The 22,018-nt window shown below is 31.9% G+C and overlaps 1 protein-coding gene across 1 annotated transcript in view; it reads right to left on the minus strand.

The window, feature by feature from the left end:
- LOC130446916 (connectin-like) overlaps positions 1-22,018 on the minus strand; it is a 475,789-nt gene that overhangs the window by 408,508 nt on the left and 45,263 nt on the right. The window contains exon 2 of the mRNA XM_056783437.1: positions 6,388-6,439. The gene's annotated coding sequence lies outside the window, so the exon portion shown is untranslated. The remainder of the gene's footprint in view (positions 1-6,387; positions 6,440-22,018) is intronic.

Genomic DNA, 22,018 nt, shown 5'->3' on the forward strand with positions numbered 1-22,018 from the left:
TAAATATATATAAAAGGTCTAAGAAATTCAAGAAATATATATTTGGTTGATAAATTTCCTTATTTTCACTTTTTCAGGTGTATTTATATTTATAATTACGAATCATCACTTTTGAAAGAAGTGGTAATTAGTTTCTTGGAAAGTCTAAATATCTCTGCTCAATAACCATTAAACAAATGGCCCAGTTATTTGTTCGTCCAGAATCCCATACCACACATTTACGGACCAACGACTCGGATGTTGGATCTCCTGCATCCAACGGGAATTCGTTTCGGACCAGTAGTGCATATTATAGCGACTTTCTCTACCATTACTATGAAAAGTAGCCTCATCTGTCCACGAAATTCGTGAAAGTATTTCATATAAATAATACAAAACAATTTGCTTTTTACATTCATACAGAGTATAAATCAGTGTTTGGGTCTAATCTTCGATTTCCCAAAAAGAACATAATTGTAATATTCTGATATTATGAAGAAGATATTGTGAAATATTAATTTTTGACCAACTCATCAATCGTTTTGATGTATCTACTGAGTATAAGATACTGCATACTGATATTAGACCGGTTTTATATTTTACAAAGGTATAGGTGTAAAATATCTATTGCGACCAATAATTCAAATAAAAATGATGATTGCACAAGACTAAGTATGAAGGGTGGCAACTAAGTTCAAGCAATAATTACATGGTTTAATTTAAGGGAAGTGAGTGAAGCAAAAAAACTTTCATGTGCCTGTCAGGAATAATATTCGAAGTAACATAGGAACAAGTCTAGATAAGAGTATGAATTTGGGTATTTGAATTATCTAAAAGTGCTGGAAGTAGAGATGTAAATATACTGCTGGTTTGTTTTTCAATAAAATAAAAATTAATAGTTTTAACAAACTATTTTCGAGCCTTGAACGTACTTGACAGGACGTTATGTCTAAGTTCAACAAAATATATGGAAATGGCTTTTGGAGAGGTTTTTTCCTGTTATTTCAATTTCTGTATTCACTTTGATCCATGAAATTGAATATATCCCCATTCAATAAATGAAAGTTTCTACCTGGTTCATATTACATATTTCACGACAATCTCAGTTTCTATTTAAGTACACAAAAATATTGTTCAGTTCATAAAAGAAAGTCCTTTGTATGGAAATACTGTTTCTTGGAAACATTCCATTATTCATAAGTTTTTGTAAATTGGAGTAGACTTATTCATCAAGTGAAATTGAACGTTTATCACAGCTGAAATCCGTTTTAGTCCTATGAAATGGAGAACACAATTACCATCCAGAAGGCAAGATGGCATTTTTAAATGTAGGTTAAGTTTAGCATACCTTTGGAAACTTTCGAATTAAAAATGTTGATATACTTTTTTTAATGGAAAATTATTATTTAGAGATATATATCACTACCAAAAACATGGAAAAATAGGAAAAAGGTATCGTGTGAAAAATTTAGAAATTGGAATTGCTTTCAAAAAATTTTCGCCATTTTGCATTTCTACATTCATGTTTATCGTTTTTTCTCGGAATTCAACTTCAGTTACGATCCCTCATGCTCAGTAACTGTATTGAACAGTGCGCTGTGCTAAGATGCTAAGAATTTCTACTCTAGTCTAATAGTTCTAACTAGTTTTTGGTGAAAGTAAGGTTGTAACATATGACAAAGTCTGGTAACCAGTCTGGTAAGTAATGTTTTACTTAAAAATTGGCAAGGGCCAAGGCCGGGTCAAGCTTGTGCCCTTAGAACTTTCCTCTATGGGTGACGAATCATCATGAAACTTTGTACACATAATCTGGGAGGTACTAGAAATAACATGATATACTTTTTATATAAAAAAATATTTTTTACAGAAATAAAAAGAAATTTGTCAACAAACATTATCATTTTGCTACTTCAGCGCAATCTAGCATACAGTAATGAAGTTCAAACACCCAATTCAATTGACTATAGTTTCAGCTGTTTGGAATTGTCTGCCACTGAAAGCGTATGTCTCGGAAGCGTGAATCTACATTATCTAGAAATTTGTCACGGGCTCGTGCAGCACAAGTTGCACGAAATCAAGAATCTTTGGTTAATGCAGAGCTGAGAAGACATTAGCAAGCAAGGCAACAAAGTGATTTGAGAGCTGCTAAAACACCTCTTCAGACCCAAAGTCGTTTATAAAGATATGCTCAGCAGCGGGAAGCTAGAAGAGCGATAGAAACGCCAGAACAGTCACAGGCTAGGAGAATTGTTCGAGCAGAAATAGATACCACGCGTTCTCGAAATTTCATGTGTTAGGAGTGGTCCGTATTTAATGATACTGGATTTCAATATGACCCTACAATGGAATATCACAATGATCCTCTAATTGTTATTGGCTCAATGAATAAAAAATGTCAATAATAATGAAATTGCACGAGAGCTAGATTATGATATCATAGGACTACAACATAAAGTGACAGAATTAGTCACTCAATTACTTCCAGAGCAAAATTATGTTTTCCATCAAGTTTTACATAGAATAGATTCCGGCAATGGTGGACTCTTCTTTCTCGACGCACCAGGAGGAACCGGAAAAACGATAGCACTTGTCGTAGCTTGCAGGAAATTATATTTTAACATTTGTTATTGTATTTCAATAAAGCATGTTTTGAAACATCATTGTATGTAGTAATTTATAAAAATCGATAATACCAACCAAGCAATAAAATTTAAGTGATCATATTGATATATTTCTATGATTTCTGATACTTATTTAATGGATTCGATGCAAGCGAGGCCGCGGATAAAAGCTGGTATTATATAATTCTCATGGCATAAGTTGCATGCGTTTTTATTATGGAATTTTTGAAAAAAATGTAAGCTTTTGAACAAATGGATAAACGAAAAATTTATTTCTAAGATCACTTTCGTATCTCAATTCCTATAGACAGCTTGACATGGTGCAAAAGAACGTGCAAAAATTATAAGTCAAAATATTCCATAGATTAATATTGGACGTCGTTTGACACGTCTCTTACCAAAGTATGATGACTGCCACTAACAAAACATACATAATTAAACCAAACAAATTGGTAATTTTAAATTTTTTTTAATATTTTTGACCAGTTTAAACCAATTTAAAAATAATAATGTTAAGTGAAATGAGCTATAAAGAAGTAACTAGACTGTTGAACTTCATTCGCTCACGCTTTTGATCAAGAGATCAAGAATTGCACGTTGTATTGCATGATGTCTAACGGCCTTATGACAATTATATTAAAAATTATCAGACCCGGTATTGACTGGAGACTTTTTCATATTATTTCCTGAAAAATCTTTTTCGTAGTATTATCTAATCTTTTTCCAAGTATAGACATTGTTTGATTGGTTTTGGCTGTAGTTTTAGTTCCATTTATTTGCATTATTGATCTCAATCAATATTTCCACCTCACCCACAATTGTATTATAAATTCAGTACATAAGTACTTACATAAATCCGAATGATTGACCTTACTATGAATTAAAAAATTGCCACATAAAAGTTGTAGCACGCGAAAGCTTTTTCCAGAATTAAGAAAAAAGATAAATTGGGAATAAACAAGCAACCAGGGAAATGAAAAAAAAAATAGAAACTACAATCAAGGCAGCATGAAATAGGACTTCTAGATTAAAAATTCAAGACGTACCGGAACATTATATGCAATTATCACGAGAAGAAAAACAATATAAAAGTCGGAAACATCCAATAGTATATTACACACCGAGGTGGGGAGAATTTCATTACTATCAAGAGATTAGATTTAGTTTACCAAGATGCAAACCGTCAAGGTTAGATATGATCTATGATCTTGAGCCTATCGGACGGACGAATTAGTGGAAATGAAAATGTTATATTTTGCTTCCTTAAAAAAAAATTCGGTTGAAATCAAAGATTCCAAAACACAAACAAGTAGATCAATAATCATTATTGATCCAGTATGGGTGAAAATAATTCAAGAATACATGAAGATAAAACATAGAAATTGATGGATTTGTTCAGCTTAGAGAAGGAATAGAAAGAAATCCAATTGGACACAATACAATAGCCAATTTTTTCCAAAAAAATTGCTACTCTCTTATATTTAGTGGACTCGAAAGGCTTTACAAGAAGAACCGCCGCTACGCTACTTACCAACAGCAGTGCAATTGTACTCCAATTTAAAAGGATGGGAGGATAAAAATCTAATACTGTGGCTGAAGGTTATGTGGATACTCCAATGGAGAATAAAACCAAAACTGCCAATATGCTGTCCCAATGTGCCATGTCTTCTGAAGCTATTGCAAGTAGTTCGCAGTTGGAAACTCCAGCGCTGGTACTGGCCTAAATATTTTTCTATAAACGCTTATAATAATTCAATTTCAACCATTAATTTCAATAAGTAATTTATTGTACATGTAAAGAACCATGAGATAACATACCTCACATAATTAGAACCCAGATTGACTATATTCTAGTAAACAAGAGAAAAATGGTGTCAGGAAAGTAACAACATCCTGGTGCAGACATTGCGTCATAATCCTCTGATAGCCGATATTAAAATCAAGCTCAAAAAAGTACAAAAACGTCCAATAAAATTGAAACTGGATATCGCAGAGAACAATAAAACACAAATTGAAAACGATATTTACATCCAAAGAGGCAAATAAAACATGAAGTTGACAGTACAGAAATCTGGAATTATTTTAGATCACATTTCGAAGTTAATAGAAAAACACATTAAAACGAGTCTAAGACAAAAAAACAACAACGAATGATTGACAATATCCTAGACTTAATAGAGCAAAGAAGACGACAGAAAAATATTAGGGAAAAATATAAACATGCTGTTTCATGGGCGACGTGCACTACCATTACTGTCAATTGAAAAGGATGTAATTTCTGATAATAAGAAAGCTGTACTTTTTGATGGTTGCTGGCCGGATTTCAACGATTTGCGGGCAGAAGACGGCCCGCGGGCCGTAGTTTCTCCATTCCTGATGTTGGCTGCTACATTACTGATCAACGGGATCCCGATAAGGAAATAAAATGTAGAATAGACGTAGCTGGTACAACATTTTTTTAAAATGAGATCACTATTCTCTAATTATAATTTGAAAATTTCAAATCCGGACACTGATGATCAAATGTTACATATGATCAGTTCTCTTATATGGTGCCGAAGCATGGACTTTAAAAATATCTACCATTATTCTCTTAGAGGCTTTTGAAATGTGGCTAAAGATACCGTGGTATGCAAACAAACGATGCAGTCTTTAACAGAGCAAATGCGGTTCGTGAGTTGGTGGATAAAATTAAATGCAGGAATCTTGCTTATTTGGGACACATAATGCGTGGTAGTCGGTTTAGTATACTCCAGTTGATTATGATGAGTAAAGTTGAAGGTCGTAGAGAAATTAGAACGAAACAAGCCTCTTGGTTGAAGAATATTAGAGAATGGACTGGGATAAGAGAAGCAGGACAGTTATTTAGACGAGCTCAAGATAGAGAAAGTTTTGCCACGCTGATCGCCAATGTCAAGGAAACTTGATACGTCACGCCAAGAAGAAAAAGTTTGTTGTATTTTGATTCATTGTTGGTTTTTATTGTTTGCCATTGAATAGGTATTATAAGATTTGTCAATGTGCTATATTTTAAAACATAAGAAATAATCATCTAGAATAGATGGGAAAAATTTTAACGATCACAATATTTTATGGAGAGAGAACTGCGGGCGGGAAATGAGGGCGGTAAGTAGAGGTGTGTAATATAACTCTTTCTAACTTCTAATGGCATTAGTAATGACAGCATTGCTTATATTGTGATAAGTAAAAAATATTTTATTCGCCTAGAAAAAATTGAGGAAGTAAAACCTGAAAACTTTATCTGAAACAAAACTTTCAAAAATAACTGTTACAGAACATGCGATATAAATTGAAAAAAGCGGCAAAGTTTGGGGTTAACTAGCCCTTGTTTACAAAGTGGGAGTAAGTTAATAGTTACAAATTCCAAATAAAATATTTTATTAATGTGAAGTAATGATTTTGAAATATATTTCATCCGAACTGTAAAAAAGAAATTGAACCAATTTTGGCGAGGAAAAAAAATTTGATTTTTGACGGTATAAACTCCAAAAAACTATAAAATAGGGTCACAATTATTTTCGTTGCAATCATCAGAAAAACGCCATATTGACATAAATAAATAATTTTACTAAATTTACAAGATATTTAAGCACAAAGTTTAATTGCATTTGGAATGAGCTTATTTCAAATGTTTTTTCATTGACCTTTCGAAATGATATCTCAATTTCATGTCATTTTTTGAAACAAGTTTTGTTTCTAATTTCTGATATTGGGATATCCATACAGATTCACTCTACCGCTAAAAATTTGTGTATATATGTCTCACCTGGTTATATGTGGCTCTGGAGTGAACACATTACGTCTTTTAGAAGGGGGCTCTGAAAAAAAAAATTTGTTATCTGCATCTGCTGTCGCATCGTCATTATCTTCTTCACAACAAATATCACTTATACCATACACATGTAGCTAGAGACACATTTAACGATTTTTTCTCATAAAAAAAACAAACAATTTCGTCAGTTAAGTTTTCTAAAAATATTGCGCTAGATTTGATCTATTTAATTCATACTCAACCTTATCCGATAACCTATAACCGATTGCATAAAGACGCGTAGTTTTTTGGTAGAGTTATAGTAGTTATATTCATACTCAAAGAATATGATGTTTATAAAAAACAAGCAACGTAATTTGAAAAGCAAGACAGACAGGGAAATGTTCTAATAGGAAAATAATAAAATACTCGCTTCAACAAAGCGTATTTGAGACATAATTTCAAGAATTATTAACTCAGCCTCCAAATACACTACATATTATTTCCTCTTAATTCTTGATAAGTATCCATACCTAAACGTCTATAAACATTATTAAAAGTCATTACTAAGGTACGTAGGCAGCTTGTTCTAAACTATATCCAATGTTGACACTAAATTGTCTTCATAAAAGTTATACACTTATCGTACAATCATCAATTTTATCAATTATTTTTTTTTCCTCACTTATCACTATCACTTAACCTCTAACTTCATCGCGTATCGTATATAATACATCGCATTTATAATACTGCCACTGACATCTGTCGGCTTGTGTGAGAATTTCATTGTGTTGTGCGGCTAAGACATCATGTATTAGAAGATAATATAGAATTTTACCATCATTTATTTCTATGACAGAAGATGTGCACAATTACGTATGTTGTGATGTACCGGTTTTTTGAAGTGCTTTTAAGAATAATTTCTGCTGTGCAAAATCGTAGAAGTGATCAAAAATTATTTTTCTGGTATTTAAGGTATGTAGTTTGATTTTATATATTCAGTGTTACCGTTTATGATCAAGAAGTTTATAAAAATTCATTATTTACGTGATATCGCATTTGATACATAATGCAATGCAGTTATATAAAAATGTGTGGATATATTCATAATGAAAATTCTATATTACAAAATTTTCTTGTCTTTAGATGGAACACTATAAAAATTCCGAAGACAGTAAAGATGCTTTTCGCTTATTACATATGCTTCACGGAAGTGGAGATGAATTATCACAATTCCTGAACGATTCAGATGATGAAATGATTGAAATTTCAATTGAAATCCAAAATTGAATAGAAGATTACACTTAAAAGGTTCCAGCTGACTTGTCTAGCATTTCAAAGTTTCAAATTGTTTTCCTAGCCCTTCGAAAGTTGCAGCTGACATTCCTAGCACGTCAGAAATTCCATTTGATTTCCCTAGCCCTTCTAGGTCTTCAGATGCGATTTCAGAGGATCCTGTATCAAAAATTTCTGCATAACAAAAATCAAATATTCCTCCAAAATCACGTATTTCTGCAAAATCAATTCCTTCAAAACCGACAATTAATAGAAAGAAAGCATTAGAGGAGTGAATTCGTTGGAGAAAAGGATCTTTCAGAATTTCAGACAATCATAAAAAAATTGAAGGAAATTCAAATATTCCCAATGATTTGTTACAGTTACAGTATCCATATAATTTTTTCAAATACTGTTTTGCTGATGATTTGATGAACGTAATAGTACAACAGTCTATATTATATTCAGTACAGAAAGACCCTAATAACACTTTCCCTAAATTTGCTGCAAAAATACATATTTTCATCTGTGGCACGTGTTTCGAGCATTAGCATTAGTGAAAGCAGCTATAGGAATCGACAAGTTTGAAGCCATTCGATCAATTCTTCATTTCAACGATAACACTAACATATTACAACTTAATGATCTTGCTAGAGATCTACTGTTCAAATTGCGTATAATCATAGACCATGTGAATAATGAATTTTCTAGTGTACCCATGGGTGAGAGTATTTCAGTAGATGAACAAATTAAGACAATACAATCCTCGAAAACCCAAAAAATGGAGCCACAAATTAGTTGTTACAAGTTAGGAGTTACATAAATATCAAAGCAATAGTGTCTCAGAAATAATTTCGAATAGATTTAGCTGCCCCTTGACCAACAAATAACAGCTGTTCGTATTGATGGATTCGAGCATTGGCCAGAATTTGAGGAAATAGATGCAAATATGATAGCTCTAAAGTATTGATCAAACTATTTTGATTATGACAAAAATGTAATCAGAATTTTTTAAGAAATTTTATCTGTTTAGGTAGGGTGAGATCAGCTACTTTGAATTTTTCAATTTTTTTTGCGATTTTCTAAAATTCATGCAGTTAAGTAAGTTAAGTTTACTGCGACTTTTCATTTTAAATGTCGCCACAAAATTCCTTATATATGAATACCGAATATTCCAAAAGAACTCTCCAAACTTGAAGAAAATATATGAATAAATAGAAATTGGTTCAAAAGAAACAATGTAAGTAAACCGTTTGCAAAAAAAATTGAGATCAATTCCGCAATGTATAAAAAAACTGCGCCTTCGCCGAAATTTTAAATTCCATTTTAGCCCATCAGGGCCGGCAAAAAGATCCATTTCGCGAACTTGTTCGTAACAATATGCCCCCTCTATTAACTTTTTTTCGCGAAAGTTGAGTTTATTTCGTAAAAAAAATTTCGAGGGAGGCAGAGAGAGAGAGAGAAATACTTTATTGTCAAAAAATTGTCCAAATTTGTAGACAAAGCTTGTATAAACTGAGAAACAAACATGAAGATAACTAAATAAAGATACAAATAAAATAAAATTTCAATATACAGAATAAAACCACAATGTTAAAAAAATCAACATCACAAGGGTTAGTTAATGTTACTACTTTTGTCGTGAGGATAAGTATTATGAACGCTTCTACTAAAATCATTCCAGTTCCTCAGTTTTCCAGTAGGAATTATTTGATACTCCTAACAGTCCTTCATTTATGATATATATTGTGGAAGGAACTGTGTATTTTGGGGTGGGTAGGGTAGATCAAAGTGTTAGCGAGGTAGATTCATGGCCTTTTCACTCTACCTCATCTAATTAGGGCAGGACACTATTCCATTGGAAATCATTATAAAAATGATGAAATAGTAATAGAATAATTTCTAAACAAGCCTTCACACAAGAAAATAAATTGATTGGCTGGAGTTTCTGATGTTTTTCAACCAGCAGAAGTTTAAGCTGATATGAAAGCTCACAAAGTTCTACTTTTGAAAACATTTGCTGAAAAAAATTTCACGGAACGTTGTTATATTGTGAATAAATTTCATAGTTATCAATAAATTTGCAGCCAACTGAGCGAAATTGAAAATTTTACAGATCCCTCTATTATTTTGAACTCATTCCTATTCCTCACGAGAAACAAAGCAAAGACAGTAAAAGGTTTAATAATTAATCGAAGAAAATACTACCTTATCCTACATTCATGTTTTCACACCTATATCACAATTTCAAATATTCACATCTCGGAAAAAAGATGAAAGTAATTTTGAGTGTTTACAATTGCCAAACAAATCTGTAAAATGTGCTACGCGACACCCAATCCAGGGAGATTTATCTACTATTTGAAATGTGTCACAAAAAAAGATATACAAAAGTCGAAGTAGCATTTAGTCCGCTACTAGTGTTGGGGGAAAATAATGTAATGGTTTGTACCTTCCCTAAGGCTAAAACATTTTAAAGCCTTTTAAATGTAGAGTGGATTGAAACGATACAAAGTACAATTCAAAAGTTGTAGTGAGTGTTCAATTTAGAATGAATAGGGGTAGGCTGTAAAAAATACTTTTCATCAACAATTTAGATCGTGAAAATACATGAGTTCGTAAAAAACCGTAACTTAATAATATTTCAATTTCTCTAGTATCATCCTCAAACAATTCAACATTCCAGTCTGCGAAATGATCGTCTACAAATAATTCCATCGTTACTTCATAACTTTAGCTAAATGTACATTCATTGCAGAAACAAATATTCTTGATCTCATACGAAATGTATTTGTGTTTTCTCAATTATTTGAGGACACTTTTAAAGAGTATATTCGACCCGGAAATATGTACTCTGCGGTCATAATGTAGCAGCGAGTACATTTCCTTCCTTATTTCTCTCGGTTCCTGTCGCTCTTCAGCTGAATTTTTTTCCATTCAAGATCTGCGTGTAACAAATATCGATCCGTATTTGTTTCTATTTTGTACTCTACTTATAGTTGTTGCCGGAGGAATTGGATTGTCAAGATATAAACTCGCGAAGGTACCTCACATTAATACTAGAATCTGTATGATACTTTGAAAATAGAATTCTCCACTGATAGCATGCACTGAAGCGATAACGACAAAATTGGTCATGAAATATAAAAAAATACGTTGATAATCTCACACTTATGCGTTCACGCTGACCCCGAATCCAACAGCCCCTGTCACTTCGGTATAACCGACCTGATCGTAATTATTGATAATATTGAGATGAAATGATAAGTTAAATATTATATCACATAATTTTCGTTCGCAAAATTCGATATTTTAGTTATTATAAAGGCTGAAAACATTCAAACATTCAAATAGAACCACTAACAATAAGTCGTTAAATCAAAGTTTACATGTTTTTTTTAAAAAACAACATAACATATATTTATCCATTGTAGTTAGGGACTGTCCACAAATTACGTAACGCCTTGACAGACAGAAAGACTAAGAAGAACTGTTACGGTAGTGTTACGGATAGACAGGGGGGATTTTCTTAAAATGTAACGAAACATTTTTTAAATTTGAATTGAACAATCGTAAAATCCTGAAAATTACGGATTTGGGGCAATTCGGCGTAACCATTGCCATGCCGTATTGACATTAAACCAGAACATCCAGGATTCACTAGCATGCCTTATGACTATTTTTACCCAAGCGTGCAAAAAGATTTGTTGGGAAGAACTTGCGCTCGTGTGGCTTGTATTTCGCTACAAAAAAAAATCAAACTTCATAAGCAAAGCATACATGGTTCATCTGTGTCGTTATCAGAAAGAGTCAAACCATTTCAAGTTATTGCAAAACGAGGCGAAGAAATATTAATAAAGAAAAAAGCAAGTCGAGTGGTTGGACGAAGGGAACGTTGATATAGAAAATCTGAATATAATCAATTATTGTGAAATTGAGAAAAATTCTTTTCCAGAAATTCATAATCTTGAAGAATTGTTGGAAAATCCTTTTATCGAGGATACGAAATGATTTTTATAATTGTACTGATTAATCTAAAATGAGTGTATAACTTAAGATATGCCCAAAATTCATTTATTTTCAATAAGACACAAAATGTATCAGAGCAAATATAATTTCAACAATCATATAATACGATATTAGATAATTTAGTTTGCAATATTTAAGTTAAATAAACATGTATAAATAAAGCATCGTTTTTAAATAGCTTTATTATGGTCTATATAACTTATTTTCTTTTTCGAGAGGTTGTTACGTTATTTTAGACAGACGGACAGGGAAGAGTATGATTGTTACGGTAGCGTTACAGACAGACAGTCCGGCCATTAAATTATGAAATTTCAGCGTTACGTAATTTATGAACACTCTCTTAGGAAGTAATTCAGTCATTCAATGTTTATATTACCACTATACCAACACTTACAGTTACAATATTCGATAGAAGATTTGATAATCAAATTATTGTCTTCATAGAAGATGTCTTCAGAAATTGAAGGTTAACAGTGTACCTTTGGTCTCTAAAGACGGTAATTTCAGGTATCTTAGTATTCAGAGACTAAATATAAACAGTTTACCTTTGGTGTCTGAATTACAATATTGAATTTTCAGAATCAGTGTAAAGTATAGTAATTAACAACATTACACATAAAACGAAAAGCACTGCATTCTAGAGGTGAACGCATATGCGTATCACATTTCGGTGGGTTATTGGGTGAATTATGTATTATTATTAGTTTGAACCATGTTAAGAATAGCTATTTCGGTTAGCACCAGGATATTGGAGCGACCTTTTTCGAGTCTTGGTTGAAAAAACTGTTACCAGCTCTCCATGCAAACATTGTAATTAAGTTAGATAACACTTCGTATCAGTCAAGACAAATTCATGAAACTCCAACTAAATATTCTTTCAAAACAGAGATACAGGAATTTCTAATTGAACAAGATTAAATTTTAAAAACTTAAATATTTGCCAAACAATATAATGTTGACTAAATGACCAAGAAGAATGGTCACACTCGTTTAAATCACTTTCTTGCTATTTTGTTTTGAATCTAATTAAATCAATATGGTACCAACTAGAAAAAAAGACAAAAACTGATGTCACCTCATCCAAAAGTCCCTCTTCGTTTTGGAACTGATGATGAAAGAATGCACAAATATCAGCACAGAGAATTGGGGAAATGCCATAATTCACGTAAAAAGAATTAAAAACTAACATGTGTAATATATACCAGTTAGATCGAACTTATTCACTTCAATAATCTTCCACACGGATCCTTCACATCATATTGAAGTTTTCTGAATGGATTTGTTTTTTACACGCAGTATTATTAAGGAGCTGTATAGCCTAGTTTTTTCATGGTTTACTGTCCCTATGGAGTCCACTATAACGAATGTACCAAGAGGTATCTAGCATGTTCTTCAGTGCTTTCTCTAAGAATCTTTGAAAGATTTAATTTTTTCTACGCCCTACCTTTAAAGTATTCGAATTTCGCCGGTTTGTAGCGCTTTTAGCGATTGTTCATGGTTAGAAAAGTAAAAAAGCGTTAAAAAAGATGCCATAGCGTTAACGTCATTTTACGCTTTCCATAAGCTAGCATAATTGACAAGTGCAATTCGTCCACACCTTTATTCGAAACAAATATCTAGTCACCTTTGGTTTTCATATGATAGCACAAGAACTGATTTGACTTCAAAAAGTAATACGATGTGTCTCAATTTAATAGTGGCATTATGTTATTATTAGAAACATCACTCAATAAGTCGCGTGACTAAGAAAAATAGATTTTTTCTGACAAAAATCGATTTTATTCATCAATGTAATCTCTTTCAAGAGCAATGTTATCATTCCAACGCTCATCTATCTTCTAGATGCCGTGCTTCTAGGAGGATTTAACTTTTGCCTCAAAATAGGCTTCAATTTCAGCAATTGCGTCTTCATTTGAACTGAATTTCTTTCCGACGAGCATTTTTTGAGATAAGCGAGTACCTAGTAGTCACTGTGGGCCAGATGTAGACTAAACGGTGGATGAGGAAACAATTTGAAGTGTAATTCGTTCAACTTCACCATCGTTACCATCGACTTGTGAACCGGTACATAGTCTTGGTAAAACAGTGGTTTTTTATTCAACATATGAGGCCAATTTATCTTCATTTTTGCATTAAAATGACTCAAAAACTCTATGTAGTACTGATTGTCTCTCCCTATTGAAGATAATCTATGAACAATTTTCCATGCGCATCCCAAAATACTGAAGCCATAACCTCACAAGCTGAATGTTGTGCCTTTGGACACTTTGGATATGGTTTCGATTCCGGAATGGAATGATGGATTCATGCTTCATCCATTATCACATATAGATGCAAAAAATCTTATTTATTATATGTAAACCTGGTCTAAATCATCAACACGTTTTTGTTTTTATCATCTGTGAGTAAACGCGGCACCCACTTTGAAAAAAGCTTCCTCATGGACAAATGCTCATGCATAATTGTGAACACACTGCCTTCCGATTTCTTAACAGCCTCAACTACCTCAGGCGATTTCAATTTAGGATTAGAGATAACCAATTTGAGGACTTTATTAGATGCTTTCTGGAGTAACCACATCAATTGTAGGACCAAAGCAATAACAAATGGTTCTTTTCGATGGAGCAGAATCTGTATAATACTCTTAAAGGCATTGCTGAGCTTGTACAATATTTTTTTCCAAGAGGCAAAGATCAAGTAACACGCGAAATTGTTTTGCATCCATTGTTTTAAAAATAACAAAAGTACCTTCACTTAAATAACTGTCATTTTTTTGACTAATCGAAATGTCAGGAAATTCTACACAGAGTCTTTTGAAAGTTCATACTTCATATACTTCATATGGATTTGACAATGAAAGCGCCACTTGTGTGTCAGTTACACGACCTATTGAGTGATGGTACATATATTGTTAAGATAGGAATTGTGGAAAGATTCCGACTTCGAAATATGAACTCCTGAAGAAATCCTAGAAAAGGCAAGGCTCTTGCAGAAAAAATCGTACGAGAACTATCCAGAAGAACACTTTTATGAATTGGCGGAACCAGAATAATATTCACAGCTTTACAGTACGCGCTCTATTAGAATATTTTGAAGAAAGATCTAAAAAATTCAAGTCCTCTTCACTATGGTCCAGCTATTTTCAGCGGAAGGCAATCTTAATTATAAGTGATAGAATAGATTTAAGTATTTCTGGAACAAAAATTAAGTAAATACCTAAAAAATCTAATACACTTTGAAGAAAAGAAACAAAAAAAGAAGTTTTTATTTGATGCTCGAGGCGACAAATATTTAATGTGTCAAGTAAAAGTTTTGAATATTTAATCAGTTTTTTGTGATTTTATTCATTAATTCTTAGGTTACATTAATGCTGAGAATAGCTGGAGGTTGCCGAAGAGAAAAGTCGTGAAAAATGAAAAGTGATGACATTAAAAATTAGAGAGAGTTTCTACTCATCACCATTCCAGATACAATAACGCATACAAGTCGGCGTTTTATAGTTATTGGAGAAACCAGTTCAAACATGAATTCAATAAATTTATATCAAAAATATGCTAATACGAGACCCTATAACGCAACTAGCAATCACCTTATCAAATATATAAGTATATCAAATATACATAACAAGTTCTTGATATAAACAATTTTTTGACAATTCCTTTTTTAATTGCGCAATATTTGAGTTTACCGCATCTAGAAGAATATACATATCATACGTTTCGACGTACTTCGGCATCAGTTATAGTTGATTCAGTTGAAGATATTCTTCAATTAAAACAACATAAAGGATAAAAATTCACTGCTGTTACCGAAGGGTATGTCAGCAATTCCATCAACAGTTTTTTAAACCAACCGTCTCATATGACCATCTAGAGACCAATTTGAATGTTACTATATATGTACTACTTAAATGAAGCTTTATCTGGTCATAAGAAAGACACAAGCGTGACTGAATTGAGAATTCACATCGGTCAATTCAGCAATGGTCTGTTTTCAATATTCACATTGCGAAGTGAAACAAAAATATTTCATTTAGTTATCAGTTTTTCTCCATATCGTTATCTACGTGTCTACTATCGTTGTAACTTTCAATTAAATCAATATGTGTTTGTTATTAATTGTAATTTTTCGAAGGAGCTTGATCAAAATATTCGAAATATTTATTAGATTTAATTTTTATGTATAGGGATGCAGAAAAAAATGTATTCAGCATGTACATAGTGTCTTTTTTCACTCATAGGACTGCAAGCTTTCCCATTCCATTTTATGTACTTGTTGAATAAATTACTATTTTGCAATTGTAATCAAATCTTTCTATTGTACCCATCTTATCTACTTTCTCTCCCTGCTCGTATATCTTATCAATATGTTAGGCTATTGACATTGTCTTAATGTTAGAACGTCGAAAATAAAAATTTTGTATTCGTATATGAAATTAATCGATTTTTTTAATAGATGGTAAAATAAGAATAATAACAATTAACAAAAATATGTATGGAACAAAACTATTTGCAGTACAAAAACGAGTTCTACAAGCAAGACGAAGAAACTGCAATAAGAAACTGTCTATCACCGTTTATGGCTGAACTGTTCCCGAGTTATTTTGAAAAGCAAATCAGTCAAGAGCTTCATACCAGGTTATGGTAAAGGTATTTGGATTATATTTTCGCCATTTTCAATTCGAAGAAGGCAAACGTAGACGAATTCATTTTGGAACTCAACTCAAAATTTCCAATTTTAGATACTTTAGTAATTGAGAATAGTAATAGGCTAGAATTTGATCTATTTAGAAAAAACACCGTTACCTTCAGATGCAAACCTTCATTGAGAATGTAGCTGTACTCTACGGTTATGATACCTTTAAATCCACTTTATACTCGTACAAAAGGATTGGAAGAAATATATAGCAGAGTGGGTTTCACAATGGTTTATAAATCCAACAATAAATTAAAAAAATTGTTGGGCAATCCTAAGAATAAAATACCAAATTTGGAAAAAAATAGTATATATGAAATTAGCTTTGGTGATAGCGACGGAAAGAATATTGGGCAAACTAGAAGATCCGTTTTTGTCGGGTTTAAAGAGCACATAGGTCATTTGAAATATGGACGCACGGAAAATCCGATATTGCAGATGACGCTGCCAGTCACAATCATGATATAAATATTAATTATGTGAAATTGTTAAGAAATGTATCTAATAATAAATTGTTGATTGCATCTGGAAGCATTGCTAGATAGAGACAAAGAGCCCACTGTATAGTTTAGTAGTCAAGGTATTAATGTGAAGATTCCCGCCAAGGAGTTTTTTCCCACTGGAATTAATTTTCGCGGGAGAAGGTTTATTGGTGGAAAAATTTAGTATAAAGCAGGTAAGTAAAGTCATTAGATTTTAGTATACATTAAGTTTGTGAAGACGATATGTTATAACATTTTTTATTGGTCACTGTAGCTTACACTTTGAATATGGAATATACAAAAGATATAACTATAAGAATATTCGATGGAATAAAACCCAGCCCCTTAATTTATACGCCTTCGTAACCTATTATTATTGGTGAAGATGTAGACTTACTAGTATGACTCACTGTTCGAACTCCAACTGAAGAAAATTTTTCCTTATTAAAAATAGGAAAAGCTCAACATCAATCGAAAATTCATCAAACAATTTATCTATTTTTGCAAAATGTCAAATTCATGTACTATTTTTACACGCAGTAACTAGCCGTGACAGGACATCTGCATTTTTCAAAATTTACATAGAAATTAGCAAATTAAAAAAAAAAGTTTTCCGGAATGATTGGTTCCATGATTTCATTAATTCACAAAATTTCCTATCGAATAGACAGTTTTTTATCGCGATGACAGGAAAACACTTTTGCTTTTTTTCAAATAATTATTTTTTACCTTACTTTCGGCCAGATAAATCGACGCTTACCGAGTGCATTTTATTCTTCTAATTAATAGCTATCGATTTATATAAAAATTCCGCAATTCCGCGATCACGGGTCTTTTGAGATTGTTGGCTCCCGGACTATAACGTAATTGTTCATTCCCTCTAACATATCTCATATTTTCAGAGTTGAATCTTTATTTTTCGCGTTTTTTAACTTCTTGAGCTAGACGACAGAACAGAATTCTCTTCCGATTGTCTTCGTTAACATCTTTTAGTTTTCAATTCAATGGGAACCTCATCTCTCAAGGAAGTAAAGAGAAATAAGTTGTTAGCCGTTGATACCCAAGTGGAAATATATGTGTGTCAGATTGCTAATTTGAGAAATACCTTCAAAATAACCTAATGACCTTCCTTCAATTCATGATATAGTAAAGTTATCCAAAACAATCCTCTTCACAGCGTCGCATCATCATCAATTACTTATTATGAACTTTAACCTTTATAACTTGCTATAAATTTTGAATATGTTTAGTATGTCTGTAAGTTTTATAGTTTCCACTTCAACCACATTGAAGTATCGTCTTCAGTTAATTATTATTAATGTGACAATAATGAACCATAAATATATTTATCTAATTTTATAATTATTATGGTATAAGATAAGAACTAATATAAAAAGAGAAATATTTTGTTCATTCAATTGATATTCGTCTAGTACGCCAGTCAGATTGGTGTAACCATTTAGAACTTTAAATTCTTAGTTCATTCAATTTGACATTCGTCTAGTACGTTAGTCAGATTAGTGTAACTATTTGTAACTTTATATTATTAAATTCTCAATTTGCTAAATAAATTGTTTTTAAAAAATCAAGTTGGTGAATTGGGTTATTTAATTATATGATGCTACTTTCGTATTTCGTTTATTTAGTTGATAACAAAACAAGCAAATCATAAAATGGAAACTAATTATACGGAAAGCAGCTTCCAATTATAACGCTTGTTGAGTCGCTCGTATTAATAGGATATCCGTTCAGAGAATTCTGACTTTTTCAAATACTCACAATAACTACACATTAATTGTGTACATGGTATATGAACGTGACTATAATCAATAACATCGTATTCTGATATCAATAGAGCGAACTGTTTATTTGGAGTAGAATCTAATACAATTATTATACCATATTGTTTTTGAAAAAATAAATTCTTAATATTAGCTTTTTATTCACATAATTCATAATTCGGAACTCATTTTTATATTCTCTCTTATCTATTTTTTTTTTCTTTATTATCACGTTTTTTCTATATTTTATATCTGATTTCCATATAAATAGGAAAACCCTCCTATATATTTCTCTTTCCGATGAAAAAAGTGCGTTACTTCTTTTCGTCCTTTTATACCACCACTCAATAAGTGTGACTGACATATAGATGGCGCTGCCATTGTCAAATCCATATGACGTGCCAACGACTATGTGAAGATTAGTCAGAAAACAATGGATTTAAAACAATTTCGGGTGTTAGAAAAAAATACTGTACAAGCTCAGCAATGCCTTCGAAAGTATTATACATACTTTGTTTCAGACCCATTTGTTATTAGTTTGCTAAATTTAAACGTGATCGTACAGACACCGATGATATTGAACTCCAGAAACCAACAAATTGGTTATATCTAATCGTAAATTGATATTGCCTGAGGTAGTCGAGGCCGTAAAGATATAGAAGGCAGTGTGTTGACAATTATGCATGAACATTTGACTATGACAAAGCTTTTGTCAAATTGGGTGCAGCGTTCACTCACAATCGATCAAAAACAACAACGTGTTGATGATTCAGGTCAGATTACACGTAATAAATCAGTTATTTTGCGTCTATATGTACAATGGATGAAGCATGGATCAATCATTTCACTTCGGAATCAAAACGATTATTGTCTGAGTGAACTGCAGCCGTTGAACCACATCCAAAGCGTCCAATAGCACAACAGTCAGCTGGAAAGGTTATAACTTCAGTATTTTGTGATGCGCATGGAATCGTTTCAATTCGAAAGTCAAGGAAAAACACCGTTTCAACAAGACAATGCACCGATTCACAAGTCGATGGCAACGATGTTTGAATTAAATAAATTACACTTAGAATTGCTTCCTTATCGACTATATAGTCCAGATCTAGCCCAGTGACTGCTGACTATTCGCTGAACCCAAAAAAATGATCTCCGGTAGGAATTCAGCTCAAATGAAGAAGCAATTGCTAAAACTGAAGCCTATTTTGAGGCAAAAGACAAATAGTTCTTCAAGGCATCTAGAAGTTAGAGAAGCGTTGGAATTTTGCATTTGTCTTGAAAAAGGTTTATTGTTGGATAAAATCGATTTTTGGTAGAGAAAAATGCGTTTTTCTCTATTAGTCGCAAGACATATTCAGTGATGTGTTCATGATAGATTATCTTAGTTAATTAACTTTGCAAGATGGTATCTTCTGTTCTTGAAGGTTTACGATCTTTTATATTTTCGCTTTATTTTGTTTTCGATATGGTGACTTTGCACACCCCTTTTTTCAGGGTTATGTATTAATCTCCGCATGCTGGATTACTTTTACCGTCCCAATGAAATATTAGCTTTCACAGATAATTATTAACACAAAATTCTCTACGTACTTTATCACGTTTTAATACATTTCATAAACGCGGTAACAATTTTCAGGAATATTTTGTTCATTCCACTGATTTCCTTTCCCACTAACCAAGCTCTGCGATTAATTTCCCTTAACGGCTCAATTTCAGAATAACTATACAAGAAAACTATTATTCTAAATAGGGTGACCCACGATGAGCTAAAACTATACTTATAGTAAAACCATGAAAATTTCTAGTTTGGGTTTTCGGATACGATCTTTTTAACTAAAATATTTTCCAAGATGGCCGACTTCCGGTTCTAATGTAACTGACTGTAACTTTCTTATTTTGAAAATAACACCCTAAATATTGGTACATTTTTTGAATCTACGTAAAATTTTAGTATATTTTTGTCTGAAAACTTTTTTCAAAAAATGCATACATTTTGAGTTATTGATTCTTTTGTAAAAAATGTGATCGTTGCAGACCCTTATAAATTATAAGAATACCCTTAAAGATATTGAAATAATTTATGTTCGATCGTTTTTAGCAGGATGAGACGTATTCAAATATATGTTAAAAAAAATTCCATTCCATACAGGGTTTGTATAAAGAGTGTTCAAAGTTTAACTTAACATAATTTTTTTCATTTTTTTCTAAATAAAACTACCCTGTTTTTTCTATTTTAATGCATTCAAGGGTAAAAAATAAGGAAAATTCATGTTTACTTTCATATACCTAAACCTTACCGTTATCCAGATATTAAATGATTTCTGTAAATTTTTAGCGATGCAAGTGTGGTCTAAATTTTACGTTGAGCCGTTGATACAAGTACTAAGAAATAAAAAATCCAAGATATTTGAGGTTTCAAATTATTATTGTATTTTTGAACAAGTTTTATTTTTTTGTGTATACTTTTAGAAGGCTTTGTAATTAATGACACTTATTTAACATCATTGGTGAATTGTTGGTACTTTCGAAAATCGTTAAAATGGCTCAATTTAGTATTGAAGATTATGAAAATTTGCTCACATAATCTTCGTACATGGTGAATGTGACAAAGTTGTTACAAGAAAATGTACTTAATTTGCTGTAAGATATTTAGATAGACCACGACCAAAATCGCACTCTGCTAAAAGAATCCTCAACAATTTGAAGCTATACGGTTCATTTGAAGCAAAAGTTAACGGATCAAAATTTAAAACACACCTGCATCTCTAAAAATTTACAGAAAACATTTAATATGTGGACGGTAAGGTTTGGATATAGGAAAGTATGAATGAATTTGTCTTATTTTTCACCCTTGAATGCATCAAAATAGAAAAAAATAGAAAAAAACGGTGGTTATATTTAAAAAAATGAAGATATTTATGAAGTTAAACTTTGAAGACTTTTTATACAAATCCTGTATAAAATGAAGAATTTTTCAACATATATTAAAATACGTCTCACTTTCCTAAAAGCAACCCAAAAGAAGTAATTTTCATATCTTCAAGAGTATTTTCGTAAAAAAATAATTTATACGGTTCCGAAACGGTCAAATTTAAAAAAAAATTAATAACTCAAAAAGTATGCATTTTTCGAAAGATTTCAGACAAAATTATACCAAAATTTGACTTAAATTTTAAAAATGTATCATTATACTGCTTAGAATAACAATCTATTCATGTTTGCTAAGTTACATCATGAATTTCATCTACACAAAACAACTCTAATAGTATTATCTCCCACTTAACAGTGTTTTTCCTCTGGTCGAATTTGATATATCACAATATAAACCCTGACAATTGTTTTTTTTTTCATTGTTTACTAGGTTGTTCTGCCGTTTATCATTTC

Source organism: Diorhabda sublineata, chromosome 7, assembly GCF_026230105.1.
Source record: "Diorhabda sublineata isolate icDioSubl1.1 chromosome 7, icDioSubl1.1, whole genome shotgun sequence".
NCBI lineage: Eukaryota > Metazoa > Arthropoda > Insecta > Coleoptera > Chrysomelidae > Diorhabda > Diorhabda sublineata.